Source organism: Cricetulus griseus, chromosome 3 (genome assembly GCF_003668045.3).
Source record: "Cricetulus griseus strain 17A/GY chromosome 3, alternate assembly CriGri-PICRH-1.0, whole genome shotgun sequence".
Taxonomy (NCBI): domain Eukaryota; kingdom Metazoa; phylum Chordata; class Mammalia; order Rodentia; family Cricetidae; genus Cricetulus; species Cricetulus griseus.
The window spans coordinates 17,932,258-17,948,148 of NC_048596.1; the positions used below are offsets into that span (position 1 = coordinate 17,932,258).

General features: G+C 45.9%; 1 pseudogene; it reads left to right on the plus strand.

The window, feature by feature from the left end:
- Positions 1–1,150: 1,150 nt before the first annotated feature.
- LOC100752259 lies at positions 1,151–4,244 on the plus strand (annotated as a pseudogene).
- Positions 4,245–15,891: the final 11,647 nt, after the last annotated feature.

Here is a 15,891-nt window from a genome sequence, read left to right on the forward strand (position 1 = left end):
AGTAAGGCATTCCCATTTTGTCTACTCTGCATCTGGCTGGTGACTGTATTTCTGCCTTCCTCTTCCCAGAATTCTCCTAGTCTGGTTTCCTAGCCTATACTGCCTGCCTGGCTACTGGCCAATCAGCATTTTATTAAACCAATGCAAATGACAAATCTTTACAGTGTACAAGAGCATTATCCCACAGCAGGTTAAGTACATATTGGTAATGTTAATACATCTAAAAATTTTGTCTTTTTTGTAAACTAAAAAAAAAATCTTTTAAGTTTCAGAGACTTGAGGGAGTAATAAGACTTGGATCCACTTCTCACAGGTCTGAAGGACTCCAGATAAGTCCAGCCTGAGTTTCCCCACATTCAGGTCTATTCCTGAAGATGGGGTCTCTCCCTGGTCTTGAGGCTCCTCCTCTCCCCCAACTACTAAGATTAGTGGGCCTGAAAGTGCCAAATGTAAGATTTTCCTTTAAGTTCCTAAATTTTAACTTCTGTCCCTAGTGTTAATCTGTCTCAGCAGATTTCCACTTGGCAGACAGACACATTCAAGCTACCTACAACCTGCAAACCCTGGACTTTCGGGAAGCTGATGTGGACCAGTCCAGCCTGTGTAAATGCTCCCTGTCTCTTCAGCTAGATCAGTGAACCAGGTGCTTCTGATGAATGCCCCTTTGCCTGGATCCCCTCCTAGCCTTTGACTAACATTCCATTTCTCCTGGGCCTTGACAACAATGACCAAGTTTCAGCATGATATAGTTCAGAAGAGAGTATGTCATCCCTGGTCCCCCAACAGGCTGGAAAGTTAGATAAAATTGAAACTCCCTGGCACAGGGGACAAAATAGATACCTATAGCACCTATTGTCATACCAGGAAAAGTACCTGGTACAGCCAAGTGGAACCAGATCTATCAACAGGTGGATTCATTAGCTGAAATTGTTCTATAGTGTGATAGGACACTCAATCTGCTCTATGTGAAACAGAGAGGTTATTATGTAGCTTTAAGAAAAACATTGTTTCTATATCAGAGATCATTAAAAATAATCTGGCTGTACTAAAAAAAATCATTACAAAACAGGTGACCTGGCTGGGGTGTCAGTGTATCCTGACAAGACTGAGTATCCTGCCTTGTAAATACTGTTATTTGTATATACTGTAAATGATGACATTGGTGGGCACTAACCGAGCCCAGGGAAACTGAGAATAACCTCAAAACCAAAACCAGACACAGCACAAGCAGCGGCCATAGGCTACTGCAGAGCAAATTCGACTTGCACAGATGATTTCGGACCACACTGATGCTGACTTTGAGGAGAAGGTGAAATGATTGATATCACAGGCAAAAACCAGGATGAATGTGTGATTGCTTTGCATGACTGCAATGGAGATGTCAACAGAGCCATCAATGTTCTCCCAGAAGGAAATCCAGACACGCATTCCTGGGAGGTGGTCGGGAAGAAGAGAGGAGTCTCAGGACAGGATGGTGGACAAACTGAATCTAATGAAGAAGGAAAAGAAAATCGAGACCGTGACAGAGACTATAGTCAGCGACGTGGTGGGCCACCAAGGCGGGGGAGAGGTGCCAGCCGTGGACAAGAGTTTTGGGGCCAGGAAAATGGATTGGATGGTGCAAAGAGTGGAGGACCTTCTGGAAGAGGCACAGACAGAGGCAGAAGAGGCCGTGGCCGAGGCAGAGGTAGCTCTGGTGGAGAGGGGGAAGGTTTTCTGCTCAAGGGATGGGAACCTTTAACCCAGACGGTTTTGCAGAGCCAGCCAATACTGTTGATACCTATGGAGCAACACGGGCCACTTTGAACCAGATGATAGAACAAGACTTGATTTCACTGGGGTTGAGGGGTCAAATTATCCCCGAAAATTTGAGACTGCTCCTGGTGCATGGAGAACTGCAACAGAAGACTGGGGAACTGAAGATTGGAATGAAGATCTTTCTGAGACCAAGATCTTTACTGCGTCTAATGTGTCTTCAGTGCCTCTGCCTGTGGAGAATGTGACAATCACTGCAGGTCAGGGAACTGACCTTGCTGTTCTGTTAGGGAAAACACCATCTTCAATGGAGAATGGTTCATCTAATCTGGATCTGTCTCAGGCTCCTTCCCTGGCCCAGCCAGCCTCTGGTGATCAGTAATTCCAAGCAGAATGCCATATCACAGGCTGCTTCGGGGAACACGTTTTCTCGTCATAGTGCGGTGAGCATGTTGGGGAAAGGATTTGGTGATGTCGGGAGAGCTAAAGGTGGTAGTACAACAGGCTCCCAGTTCCTGGAGCAGTTCCAAACTGCACAGGCCCTGGCGCAGCTGGCAGCTCAACATTCTCAATCTGGAAGCACCACCACCTCCTCTTGGGATATGGGCTCAACAGCACAGTCGCCATCACTGGTGCAGTACGATTTGAAGAGTGCAAACGATTCAACAGTGCACAGTCCTTTCACAAAGCGCCAGGCATTCACCCCATCTTCAACCATGATGGAGGTGTTCCTTCAGGAGAAGCCGCCTGCAGTGGCTACCTCCACAGCTGCACCTCCCCCACCCTCTTCTGCTAAGCAAATCCACCTCGGCTCCACAGATGTCTCCAGGGTCTTCAGACAACCAATCTTCCAGCCCTCAGCTGGCTCAGCAGAAACTGAAACGGCAAAAGAAGAAAACCTCCTTGACATATAAGATTCCTGTTCTGGCTGTGAAGATGCCTGGCTCATCAGATATCTCAGGGCTAAATCTGCAGTTTGGGTCAGAGCCTGTCTTTTCTGATTATGAGTCCACCCCCACCACGAGCCCCTCTTCAAGCCAGGCTCCTAGTAGCCTGTGTACCAGACGGCCAGTGAGTCTTCATCTATAGTTTCATCTAACCAGAGTCAGGAGTTTGATTATCAGAGTGGCCCAATTCAGTCGACAACTTATACCTCCCCAAATAATGCTCAGGGCCCTCCATATGAACAGAGATCCACACAGACGCGGCGGTATCTCAGCTCCATCTCTTCTTCACCGCAAAAGGACCTGACTCAGGCTAAGAATGGTTTCAGGTCTGTGCAGGCCGTGCAGTTGCAGACCACGCAATCTGTTGAAGGTGCTACAGGCTCTGCAGTGAAATCTGACTCACCCTCCACCTCTATGAAACAGTACCTGCAGCTTCCTTACTGACGACAGCCAATCAGCATCCATCCTCTTTAAGTGGCTTGACACAGTGAGGAGATTCCAAACACCACCACCACACAACACAGCAGTGCGTTATCTACACAGCAGAATACCCTTTCTTCATCAACATCTTCTGGGCATACTTCAGCATCCACTCGTGGACGCACAAGCGTGGAGAGTGAAGAGAATCTCCATTCTTCCTCCAGCACTGTCCCTACCACAGCCAGCACTGTCTCTGCACCTCCCCAGTGGTCAGTGTCTCCTCCAGTCTGAATAGTGGCAGTAGTCTAGGCCTTAGCCTGGGCAGCAACTCTACTGTTACAGCCTCAAGTCGAAGCTCAGGTGCTACAACTTTGGGAAACGCTCCGCCCAACCTTCCTTCTGGAGTCCCACCATTGTTGCCTTATCCATATATTATGGCTCCAGGGCTGTTACACGCCTACCTGCCACAAGGATATGGTTAGGATGATTTACAGATGCTCCAGACAAGATTTCCATTGGATTACTACAGTATCCCGTTTCCCACACCCACCACTCCACTTACTGGGAGGGATGGTAGCCTGGCCAGCAATCCTTATTCTGGTGACCTCACCAAGTTCAGCCGTGGGAATGCCTCCTCCCCAGCCTCAGCCACAATCTTGGTCCAACCCCAACAGAACCAGACGCAGTCTCACCACACCACACCACACAGCAGACATTCCTGAACCCAACGCTGTCTCCTGGCTACAGTTATACCAGCCTGCCATACTACACAGGGGTCCTGGGCCTCCCCAGCACCTTCTAGTATGGGCCTGCTGTATTCCCTGTGGCTCCTACCTCTTCCAAGCAGCATGGTGTGAATGTCAGTGTGAATGCCTCGGCCACCCCTTTCCAATAGCCAAGTGGATATGGGTCTCATGGATACAACACTGGAAGAAAATATCCACCCCCTTACAAGCATTTCTGGATGGCTGAGAGCTAATTTGGCCCAATCCTTGGGGCTGTGTTTTGTGTGTGTATATAAATTTGCACTGAAGTCTTGTTTCAGAAACCAGACCACTGAGGAGAGCCTGCTGAGCTGAGGCCATGGCCTGTGTGGCTTGGGGAAATGAGTTGGTGGATACCTTCTGGGCTTTTGAATTTGCCTCTCCCCATTTCCCTCTCCCCCATGTGTCAGACCCTGTCTTACCCAGTTCGAGTTCAAGTGGTACAGCACTTCCAAAGCTGTTGTTTATGGGAGATAACAAGCCACATCACTTGTTTTCACTCCTCTGGACAAGTTTGATTGACCCATCTGCACCGGATGTTCTTGATCACATGTGGGTGGGAGGTTCACAGTCAGGGAATATGTCAGAATACACACTTGCTCCTGATTGGATGTAGCTGGAGGTATGTCAGGATGTATGCTTGCCCCTGATTGGACCTGATTCATTGCATTGAAAAATGCAATGAATTATGGGTTTTCCTACTTAAGCTGAAGCAAACTGGTTCTGGGCCATTTCCCAGGAACCTGGGTATGCACCTGGCCAGAGCCCATCCACCTGGCCAGTATTTAATTAAAGCTTGCTTCAAATTTGGCTTTAAACTGTGGTAGTGGTCTTATTCTTGATCGATGAGAGTAACTCAGTCAAAATACGTTTTTCTCCTCTCAAAATAAACCTGACTATATTTGAGTTCCCCAAGCCTGAAATGCAACATTCCCTACAATATATAAACAATTCAACATTTTAAAATTAGGAACTATTTCACCATCAGTGTCAAAGGAAACTTTGGTTCCACCATTTTCCCAGGACCGAACCTCTGAGTAGTCATTACCCTCTGGAAAGGTAAAAAGGGCAGGGTCCAGGGGAGCCTTCTCTCTTACAAGACAGGGGAGTGAGTGCAAACACTATGGTGTATGGTGAGTGTACATACTCCACTGGGCAGAAGAGAACTTGTTTCTCACTGGCTCATAAACAAGTCCCAGTTTTTCCTCTGGAAATCAATCTCATAAGCTAACATGCTTACTTCAATGCTAACACAAGACAATATGGCTCAAGCCCTCCCACTAACAGTGGCTGTGTCATTAAGTGTTAGCTGGTCTCTTCTGGGCTACAAACAACCATGCATTAAGGGTCTGGCCTCCCCGGAGCACATACTTACTAACCATGGTGTAAACCACAGACATATGATAGCTGCCTGCTTTTCTCCAGCACCTTGTACTTCTGAAGTTGGTAGCCGATATTAGTAGGTGTCAAGCCTGTAGATTCAGAGACCACTGACATTACAGAAAGCCTTCTGAGGGTCAATTATTCCTTTGACCATTTGGCTCACTGATGCTCTCACCACCATCCTGTGAGGTAGGGACTAGAACTCACTGTATTCATGGGGAAACAGGTTCAGATGTGTAACTATAAGTCTTTACTCCAAGCCACCTGAGCCCTGCCACCACGTGGGTGCTTTCCACCAGACCACCTGAGTTCCACCCACCACCACGTTAAGGTTCCAAGTAACACACAGAGACTCATATTAGGTACAATGCTGCTGGCCGATCCCTAGGATTTCTTACTTGCTAGCTCAGTCTTAATTACCATCCATAATCATAAGACTTATCTTATGGAGGATGCCTTCCGCTGACATCCTCTTCCAGGGTCACATGGCAACTGCAGAGCAGAGAGCAAGAGGAAGAGAGAAAGGAATGACTTCCTTCTTGCCCTTGCTTATATATGAGTCTCCCTGCTATGTCACTTCCTGCCTGGATCACAACACTTCTTTACTACGTTTCCCAGAATCCTCCTTGACTCCTAGTCCCACCTAACTTGCTTCTTCATTGGCCAACAGTACTTTATTCAACAATCAATAAGATAAACATACACAGAAGACCTCGCCCATTACAGATGGGTTAAATTTACTCACCCACAGCCACACTGGGGAACCTTTGCCCAAGATACAAAATTTGCTATTTTGCTTCAGATGAGGGACAAAAGGGAGACCACATGGTTTTCCCTTCCCTGTGGAGAGGCTTCCCTTAGTAACCAGAACCACTTCCCTTCATGCCATTCTAGAATGTCTAATTTACCTCCACTTAGTGTTAATTTTATGCTTTCAACTGACTGCAAGGAGATGGCGGTCTTCTCACGTGGGCTGAGAACCTACCTCTCAGTTGTTCATACTGGCCAACTGTGCCCAGCCCTGGCTACCTCCATCTAGAATTACACAGGCCCCGGGCTAGGGTTACCACACTTAGCACTGAAAGGCCCTCATCCTGGGAGGGCGAGGTCCTTTCGAGACAGGAGGCCAATCACTCATCACATGCCAGTTGGCCATGTATTTTGGGTTTGTTTTGTTTCTGCCAGATCTGAAAGCAAGCAAAGGGTGAAGGGCCAAGGGGAATGGGACAGTCTGAGTGGAGCTATAGGGCGTGAATGACAGGGGTATTCAGAGAGCCAACATTCCAAAGGTGTCCCAGGGTGTGGACACATATTAGAGTTTCCACAACTGACATCGTACATCTGACAGCCCATATGCCTGGTCCCCAGCTGGGATTCCTGAGAGCCTACTGAGTACAAAGCATTTAAAATGGGAACCTCAGCACAGACCCTGTCTTTCAAACGAGTCTTGCAGTAGGACAATAAGGAAGTGTCCCCTTGACTTGTCCCCAACACAATCAACTCTGTCTTTCTCTCCCCTTTATAGTCTCCACATGAAACATACAGTCGTTCACTTTATCACCTCATCTGAGAGCCTGGAGGTTATCCCAGAGTTGGGTATAGCCACGTGTGTCTTTGACCTCAGCACTCTGGAGGCAGAGATGGGATCATTGGGACTCCTTGGCCAGGACTGGCAAGCTCCGAGTTCAGTGAGAGACACTGTCTCAAAACATACTATGGTGAGAAATTGAGGAAGACATTTGGTGCTAACCGCTGGCCTCCACAAACACACGCGTGCTTGTGTGCACACCAGGTACACACTACAAACAAGTACACATACATACACTACATTACACACACACACACACACACACACACACACACAAACACACACACACACAATGTACTTTTAAAATAATGTTTATTTAAGGGTCTGGAGAGATGGCTCAGCAGCTGAGAGCACTGGCTGCTCTTTCAGAGAGTCAGGGTTTGATTCCCAGCACCCACGCATCAACTCACAACTCCATCTACAGGTGATCCAGTGTCCCCTTCTGACCTCAGGCACAGACATACATGTAGGCAAAATATCCATCTACATAAAATAAAATGGGAAAAGTTTATTTAAAATTGTTGCTCTAGCTGGGTGGGTAGTGGTTCACACCTTCAATCCCTGTACTCTTGAGGCATAGGCAGGCAGATCTCTGTGAGTTTGAGGCCAGCCTGGTCTACAGAGCAGTTCCAGGACAGCTGGAAAAACATAAAAACATAAAAAAATTAAAAATGGTTGTTCTAATTGTCAAATAAATAAATTATATATATTTATGGCATGCATGATTTTTTCATATGTGTATACATTTTGAAATGGCTAAGTCAAGGTGATTAATATATGTTGCCACATACATACTTATTTTTTGTGATGAAAACATGTGAAACTTCTGCTTTTACCTGTTTTTGAATGCAATACCAGGCCTGGAGTGATGGCTCAACAATTCAGAGCACTGGCTGCTCTTCCAGAGGACCCAGGTTCAATTCCCAGTACCCAGATGGTAGGTCACAGCTGTGTCACTCCAGTTCCAGTCATTTCGACACCTTCTTCTGGCCTCCACGGTGCACAGACACACATGAAGGTAAAACACTCATGCTTATAAAATAAAAAGAATGTGATACATAGCTAACAACTATCGTCACTGCCTTGTTCCCTCAACTTGTTTCCCCTTTACTGGAACGTTGTGTCCTTTGTCTCTGGCCCCGGGAGCCCCGATCTTACTCTCTGTCTCTAAAAGTTGGAATTTTCTAGATTCTACACGTGGGTGAGAGATCTTATACATGGATCTTTCTAACATTAGTTTAAAGGCAAAGGAAATTGTTCTCACAAACCTAACACCTAACACAACACAAACTAGCACAAAACAAAATCTAACACAACCTAACACAAAACAAAACCTAACACAACCTAACACAAAACAAAACCTAAACACCTCTACTTATTTCCCTCAGCACCAGCCCCGCTTCCCTCCCCTCCCACCTGCTCCCCACCTTTCCTTTTAGAGACTTAGCACACTCCTCCCCAGTTCCTCCCAGACCCCTGGCTAAGTATCACCTTCTCCTACAAGTCTGTCCTAACTATTCCTGCCAGCCCAACAGCACCTTGTGCAGAACACAAGTCATTCCTTCCCATCACCAGTGGAGAGGAATGTTCTCTCTGAATGTGCCCTGTCCTCTCCCCCTGCCTAATGACACTTTAGCCCATTGAAACGAGGGAGCCTGGCTTACTGAAACTATATTGCTCAGCCATAGTACATACCCAGAAATATTTTCTGCAACTGAACATAACATGACAAGTGCTGTTAAAATCATCACTACCACCAACAGCAAAACCCAAAGTGCACTGGGAATTCATTGTTTAATAAACTTAAAGCCAGTCAGCAAAAAAAAAAAAAAAAAAAAAAAAAAAAAAAAAAAAAAAAAAAAAAAAAAAAAAGCCTGCTAATTGCAGATCGTTGTATACCCTGGAAAAGAAGTCACATGGCTTATTGCAGAAGAAGGTACTTAGAGGATGCTGGAGGGCTGCGGTAAGGGAGCAGCTGTTTGTGGCTGTCTAGTGTCAATGGGCCAGGCCCTGCACACACACAAGTGCTGAAAGGAGAGCCTGTGTGGATACCCCATCCCTGACCCTCCATTAGAGTGACCTATGGCGTGGGTATGTGGACTTGACATGTAATCTATAGACTTTAGGGTTGGATCTGATTTTGACCACCTGGCAAATGAGTGGAGCTAAGTGACCTATCTTCTCCCGGAGGTCATAAATTGCACTTAGGTAGCAACTAGGCCTTATTAAGCTGTTTGAGTTCTTGTAGTTACTACAGGAAGACATATATCTTGTGCTATACATGAACCACATTTAACAATTAGATCAAATGAGCTGCCCTTGTGCCTTTTGAGAAATGAGATGCCTTCCCTGGCCCTCCAATTCTGTCAAGGGGGGTGGTGTAACACAAATAATAAGAGCACAGAGACAGATATTGAGGTTCAAGCTGAAGATCAGAGAAGCAAAGCAGCCAAGTCAGTAGTTCTTACCTCTACCAAGAGCTGGGGAGATCCTGTCTTCACTGTGGCTGGAAACTAAATCTCAGAGTACAAACAGCCTAAGACACTGGGCCCCAGAATGGGATAAAGGAAGAGCCCAGAAAGAAAATTAGAGTCCTGGGTTGGAGAATCCACCTTCACACTCTATCACCTGACCCTTCCTGGATGCTGGCACCCCAAAATTCCCCTTCATGACAACTGGAAGAGAATCTCTCTCTGTTTCTTTTGCATTGTGCAATCCATAGAAGTTTTCCTGGTCAAAGGTCAGAGATATAGAAAAGGGTCCATGGCTTGTATACGAAGGCAGATGTGACATCTGCAGTCTTGTGTGTGTTCGTGCATATGTGTGCATGTTTATGAGGCCACGGGGCATCAGAGGACAGCCTCAGGCATTGGTCCTCAGTTTCCTCTTGTTGGCTGTTGCACACGAGAGGCCTCAGGCTTCCAGGAGTCTCCTGACTCAGCCTTCCATCTTGCTGTGGGAAGGCTGGTATCATAGCTCTTTTTGTGGGATCTGGGATCCAAACTCAATCCTCACACTTTCACAGCCATAAATTTACCCATTGAGCTACCCCTTCAGCTTTAAGAGAAACACTGTTTTAAATGTAGCTTTTACTAGCTATCAAGACTAGACAACCCAGTGCCTCAAAATAAAAGTTTATAAAGGGCTGGGAATATAGCTGAGTAGTGGAATGTTTGCCTCCGAGTTCAATCCCCAGTACCACCACAAATACATAAATTTAAAAGTTTAGGTGGGTGGTAAAGAGAGGCCCTGGGGTTCTTTATTATCTCCAAGAGATAGCTAATGAGTCTTAGATATCATGACTATACTAGTGTTAAGGATTTCGAGTGAAAACCATCACCATTCTACACTTCAAATGCTCAATAGTAAATTGATCAAGTGAGCAAATATCTTTAAAATTAGTTAGAGAAGAAAGCTACACATAGAGACCCTGTCTCAAAAAAAAAAAAAACAAACCAATAAACAAATAAATACATAAGTACTACTAAATGAAATCTATTTACTTTTGTGGTTCTGGGGATCAAATCCCCAGCCTCAGGCATGGTAGATGAAACGCTGAATCATCCAGCTACCTTCCTCAGCCCCAAATATAGGAATTTTTCTGAAATAGCCACTACTGGTTCAAACTCACTGTGTTTTAATTATACATGCAACACATAAAGCTACTGAGTAAATATACATGTAAAACATAAACCTATTAGACAGTTATGCATACAATACATAAACCTATTGGGTAATTATACATGCACTACAGAAATCTATTGAGTAATTTTACGTGCAATAATAAAGCTGCTGAGTAATTTGAATCAATATACTATAAATCAGTGGGAAAAGAGAAGGGTGAGAGAAGAGAAATGGAGGAGAGCAAGACAAAGGCCAGCAGAGGTTTTAAGAGGAAGTAGACATTCAGAGAATGAAGCAGAGAAAAGAGGAAAGAGAAATGGGGGGTGGGGTGGGGAGACCAGTGATGTGAAAATATATTCCAGAAAGCCCCCGGCTCGCCCTGCTCTCTGGCTCTCCTCTTCCCTCCTCCTCCTCTTTCTAAGTCCTCACTTTTTCTAGTGGCTTGAGGACTAGTCTACTGTAAGAACCATGGCCTACTTAAAGGAGGAATTCTGTGGACTCCAGATCCAGACGCAAGAAAATTTCTGCTCTGTGAAGAAGACCCCTTCTCCCCACAAAGAGAAGCCAAGGAACCTAGTGCTGTATTTTTCCTAAAACTGATTGTTTGATGTCCTCTAAATGAGCCCAGAATGTCTATTTAATGCCATTTTTTAGGGAATTGAGATAGGGTTTTGATGCACAGGACACCAAAACTCCATGTTTTCTTGGGTGGTTGTTTGCTGAACTAAAGTCCCACCCCCAACAAAGCATACATCTGTGTACCTAGCCACCCAGCAGCACCTGTGTACCAAGCCACCCCCAGTGACATCTGTGTATCAAGCCACCCCCTGGCAGAGGCTGCAACCACTTTGAGGAAACGAGGTTCTTTCTAGCATATCCAAAGGTGCCAGTGGTGCGATATGAACCCATTTCAACTACAGCAGTTTGCTTCTTCATCTGAAGGAGCTCTGTGTCACTGAGGTGGTGGTCTGCACTGCCAAGGAAGAAGGTAAATTATGGAAACCTTCAGCCTTCCAGACATTCTGCCTTTGCCATCTGTCTGGCCGTTCATCACTTCTAAAAAGGCAGTGTAGACCAAGTTTCTATTCCAGTCAGTCAGAGGAAGGCACTGCTGCTTAGAGAGAGTGGGATCTCTTTCTCTCCATTTATTTTTTAAATGCATTGGTGTTTTTCCTGTATGTATGTCTTTGTGAGGGTATCGGATCCTGGGAACTGGAGCCACAGACAGTTGTGAGCTGCCACGCAGGTGCTGGGAATTGAACCCCGGTCCTCTGGAAGAACAGCTAGTGTAGGTAACTGCTGGGCCATCTCTCTAGCCCTGAGATCTTCTCAAGGTCAGGCAGAACAATAAATTCCAGAACTTAGTCCCACCCATGACTCCAGGCATGGGTGCCTGTCCTGGAATAGGGGACTAAGGCACCCAGTTGTAGATTCAGTCAAATGATTTTGCTTGCTCTCCAAAAAGGAATTTGGGACTGTGGCCACATTTCTATCCTATTCTGGTCACTAAAGTGGGACCCAGAAAACCTAGAACCTTCCTTAAAGAACAGCCCAGGCAAGCCTGGGGAGACTTGGGGGCCCCTGCAACCTGGGTCTCTGGTCAACACCAGAGGGTGCTGACACCCTCTGAAACCAGCCAGGAAGTGTTGGGCACCCTCCTTGAGTCCACTAGAGGGCACTGGCAGGGATCGGCTATCAGTCACAAGATATGGAGCAGGTGGCAGGTCACATCATTGATAGAGCCAAGACCTGGGTGCAGTTCCTCCCTAAGAGGATCACCAAGGGCAGCTGTTGAGGGGGACATGGGTAGAAGAGCTGGCCAGCGTGTGTCTTCTGGAGAAATCGTCCATCTCCTGGTTCTGGTGTAGCTTTTGGCCTGGGGTAATTTGCTTTGCCTCCCTGAGTCTCAGTTTTCTCAACTGCAAACTTGAGCTGCTATGATTTGGGGTTGTAGCGTCTCTGTGAACCTTCCCAACTCTGCAACCCTTTAATACAGTTTCTCGTGTTGTGGTGACTCCCAGCCATAAAGTTATTTCCATTGCTACTTCATAACTGTAATTTTGCTATTGTTATGAATTGTATTGTAAATACCTGTGTTTTCCAATTAAGGCTACCCCTGTGGAAGGTTCATTTGACCCTAAGGGGTCACAACCCACGGGTTGTGAACTGCTGTTAGAATATCTAGAATACTGTCTGACATTTTAAGGAATAGAACTGTGGTAAAAAACCCACCATGTTTCTAGGCCAGAGAAATCCTTTTAGAAGTGTATTTGTACACAAAAACAAAACAAAAAATAGAGATTTCACTTGTAGACTAAGCTGGCCTTGAATTCCAGTCCGAATCTACCAGTAGCCATGGTGGGGGGCGGTGAGGGGTGGGTTCTAGTTACTCTATGTTGACTGGGAACTAATCTATATTGCTCCCCAAGAACAACTCACTCTCAGGATGGTCCAAGGGGACTTTTCGTATCTTTTCTCAGAGAATAGAAAACACATATGAACTATTGGGTGAATCTTGTATATTATAACTTTAACAATTTATGTTTATAACTTGAAACTCTAGAATTACAAACAAGTATTGGATTTTCCTTATTTCAGAGACATTCTTCACAAAAAACAATCCCCTTAGGGACACATTTAGAAAAAGGTAAAAGATTTTTTTTGTGTGTGTATGTTCTAAAAGAAACCAGAATACTAAACACATTTAGGTTTAAAAAATGCTTGAGGCTATCTTTCCTCCCTGGGCAGAAGCTCTCCCCACACAACTGAGAGACCCACATCACACAGCATGAATTCCACTCATACCACACCACAGCCAGCAGTCCCTTCACTCATTTGCCAGCATGCAATTGGCCAGTGGTCAGTCTAGGTCCCTCCAAAGGGAGGCTTAGCAGTAAGTGTCCAAGTTGATCTTAGGAGTCAAATTCTGCCTTAGTCGGGCTGTTTGCATGGGAAAGGAAGCAGAAGATGTCAGAAATGTTCTCCATGGCACTGAGTAAAAAGCACTGCCGGGTCATTTCTATAGCTACTGTGGGTCCTGGAGGAGTGACTTAACCTCTCTGAAGAAACCTCAGTTTCTTCATGTAGAAACAAAGGGTATTTAACTCACAAGGCAATTCTGAGAATACGAGAGTCTCTCAATCTCTCAGTCTCTCAGTCTCTCAGTCTCTCTCTCTCTCTCTCTCTCTCTCTCTCTCTCTCTCTCTCACACACACACACACACACACACACAGTTGGAAGTCTCTCTGCTATTACTTCCCCAGGGCTGACTTGGTGTTATAACATGAGTTAGTGCATGCCTTTAATCCCAGCACTCGGGAAGCAGAGGCAGGCGGATCTCTGTGAGTTCAAGGACAGTCTGGTCTCCAGAGCGAGTGCCAGGATAGGCTCCAAAGCTACACAGAGAAAGCCTATCTCAGAAAAAAAAAGTGAACAAAAAGTTGGTTTTAAACTCCGAGTTCACTAAAGTGACTAAAGTCAGAGAAAAATAAACCCCAAATGCTAAGTAGTGAGAGCCATGTGGTGTTTCTGGTGGAGGGCATGTAAACTGGTACAACTCACTATACAAAAATTTGTGGTACCTGGCATGATAGGACAGCCCTTTAATCCAGCACTGGGGAGGCTGAGGCAGGAAGATCTTGAGTTTGAAGCTGGTTTACACAGAAGGACTCACTCTCAAAAGGAAGGAAAGAAAGAAAAAGCAAGCAAGCAACCTTGGTTAACAAATGAAAAGAGAAAAGGACAGGACATGACTGCTCCTAGGTGTGGTGGAGAAGAAAGTTTATTATAGATATATGGGAGAGCTTAGCCAGAGACAAGGCCATCTGGGGAGAGTCCAGAGTGGACATGACCAGACTGAGCTGAACCGCATAGGCAGAGGAGAAGGGGGAGGGAGGGAATAGGAATGAGGTATAGCAGCCAAGAGGGCAAAGGTACCAAAGGGGTGGGTAACCAAAATGGCTGGATTATATAGGGAAGAGCCTCTGGGGGAAGGGCAGGGGAGGGGCGAGGGGGGTATACCAGCCATACTCTGTAACAGGTAGGGACTGCTGAATGGTGGGAGGACCTGGCAGCCAGGTCCACTTTGATATGTTAAATAGGCACCTCAGTCATTTGTCCCAGTGTTTGAGACTTAACAGTTAACAACTTTTAAAGCTTGAAATTACAATCCTGGGTATATACTAAGTGTGCATTAAAGTCGCCAAAGATGGGCTAGAATTATGCTAATACAGGAACCCTAGGCATTTGAAGTGCTTTTAAGTTACTCTAATTGCAATTCTGGAAAATTTCAAATTCAATTCTTTTTTTAATTACTCATATTTACATATCCATTCCCCCCCATTCCCTCACCCTCCCATCCTCCCATGTTCTCTACCCAACCCACTGCCCCACCCCGACTCCTCCCCAGGGATAGTGAGGCCCTCCACCATGGACCTTCGAAGTCTGTCATATTGTTTGGGGGAGGGCCTGGGCCCTCCTTGCTGTGTCTGGGCTGTAATATTATCCCTCCAAATTCAAGTCTTTAATCACACCTATCACATGGTCACTTGCCACCAAGACTGTATTGGATAGCACCCACATAGAATATTTCCATCCTGCCAGGCATAGTGGCAAACACCGTTAATCCCAGCACTCAGGAAGCAGAGGCAGATGAATCTCTGTAAGATCAAGGCTAGCCTGGTCTGCACAAAGAATTCCAGAACAGCCAGAGCTACACAGTGAGACCCTGTCTCAGTGAGAGAAAGACAGAGAGAGAGAGAGAGAGAGAGAGAGAGAGAGAGAGAGAGAGAGATTTCTATCACCACAGACTGTTCCACTGGACATTATTTTCTTCAGCAGCACTTTGGGGGGGGTGTTTTTTCTTTGTTTCTTTATTGTTTTTCGAGACAGGGTCTCTTCTCTCTGTGTAAGAGCTCTGACTATTCTTTGTTTCTTTGTAGACCAGGCTGGCCTCCAACTCCAGAGATTCGCCTGCCTCTGCTTCCTCAGCTGCCTCTGCTGGCACCAAAAGGGTTAGCCACCGCTGCCCGGCCCAGCCTTCAGCCGCTCTTTACAACAGCCCAAAACATAAACTCATCTAATTGCCCATCAATACTGCAATGGTAAATTGTGGTGTAGCAAACACTCGAAAGTAGTTTGAATGAACCGCCTGTGAACATGCAGCAATATGGATAAACTTTGCAAGAAAAGGCCAGGCAAATAAGAATGCATACAGGCAATTCCATCCAGGCCATGTTCTCCAACGGGCGAAACTATGCTACAGCGCTAGGAGCCCGGACTCCCGAAGGCTGTAGCCACCGTGGTCGGGATTTGAGGGCAGTGGTCTCTTTAGTTCTCCGCCTGGGTATTAGCAGTTTACTCTTTTTCTTTATAACCCCCTCTCCTCCTTCCTGATGTGTCTTCCTGTTTT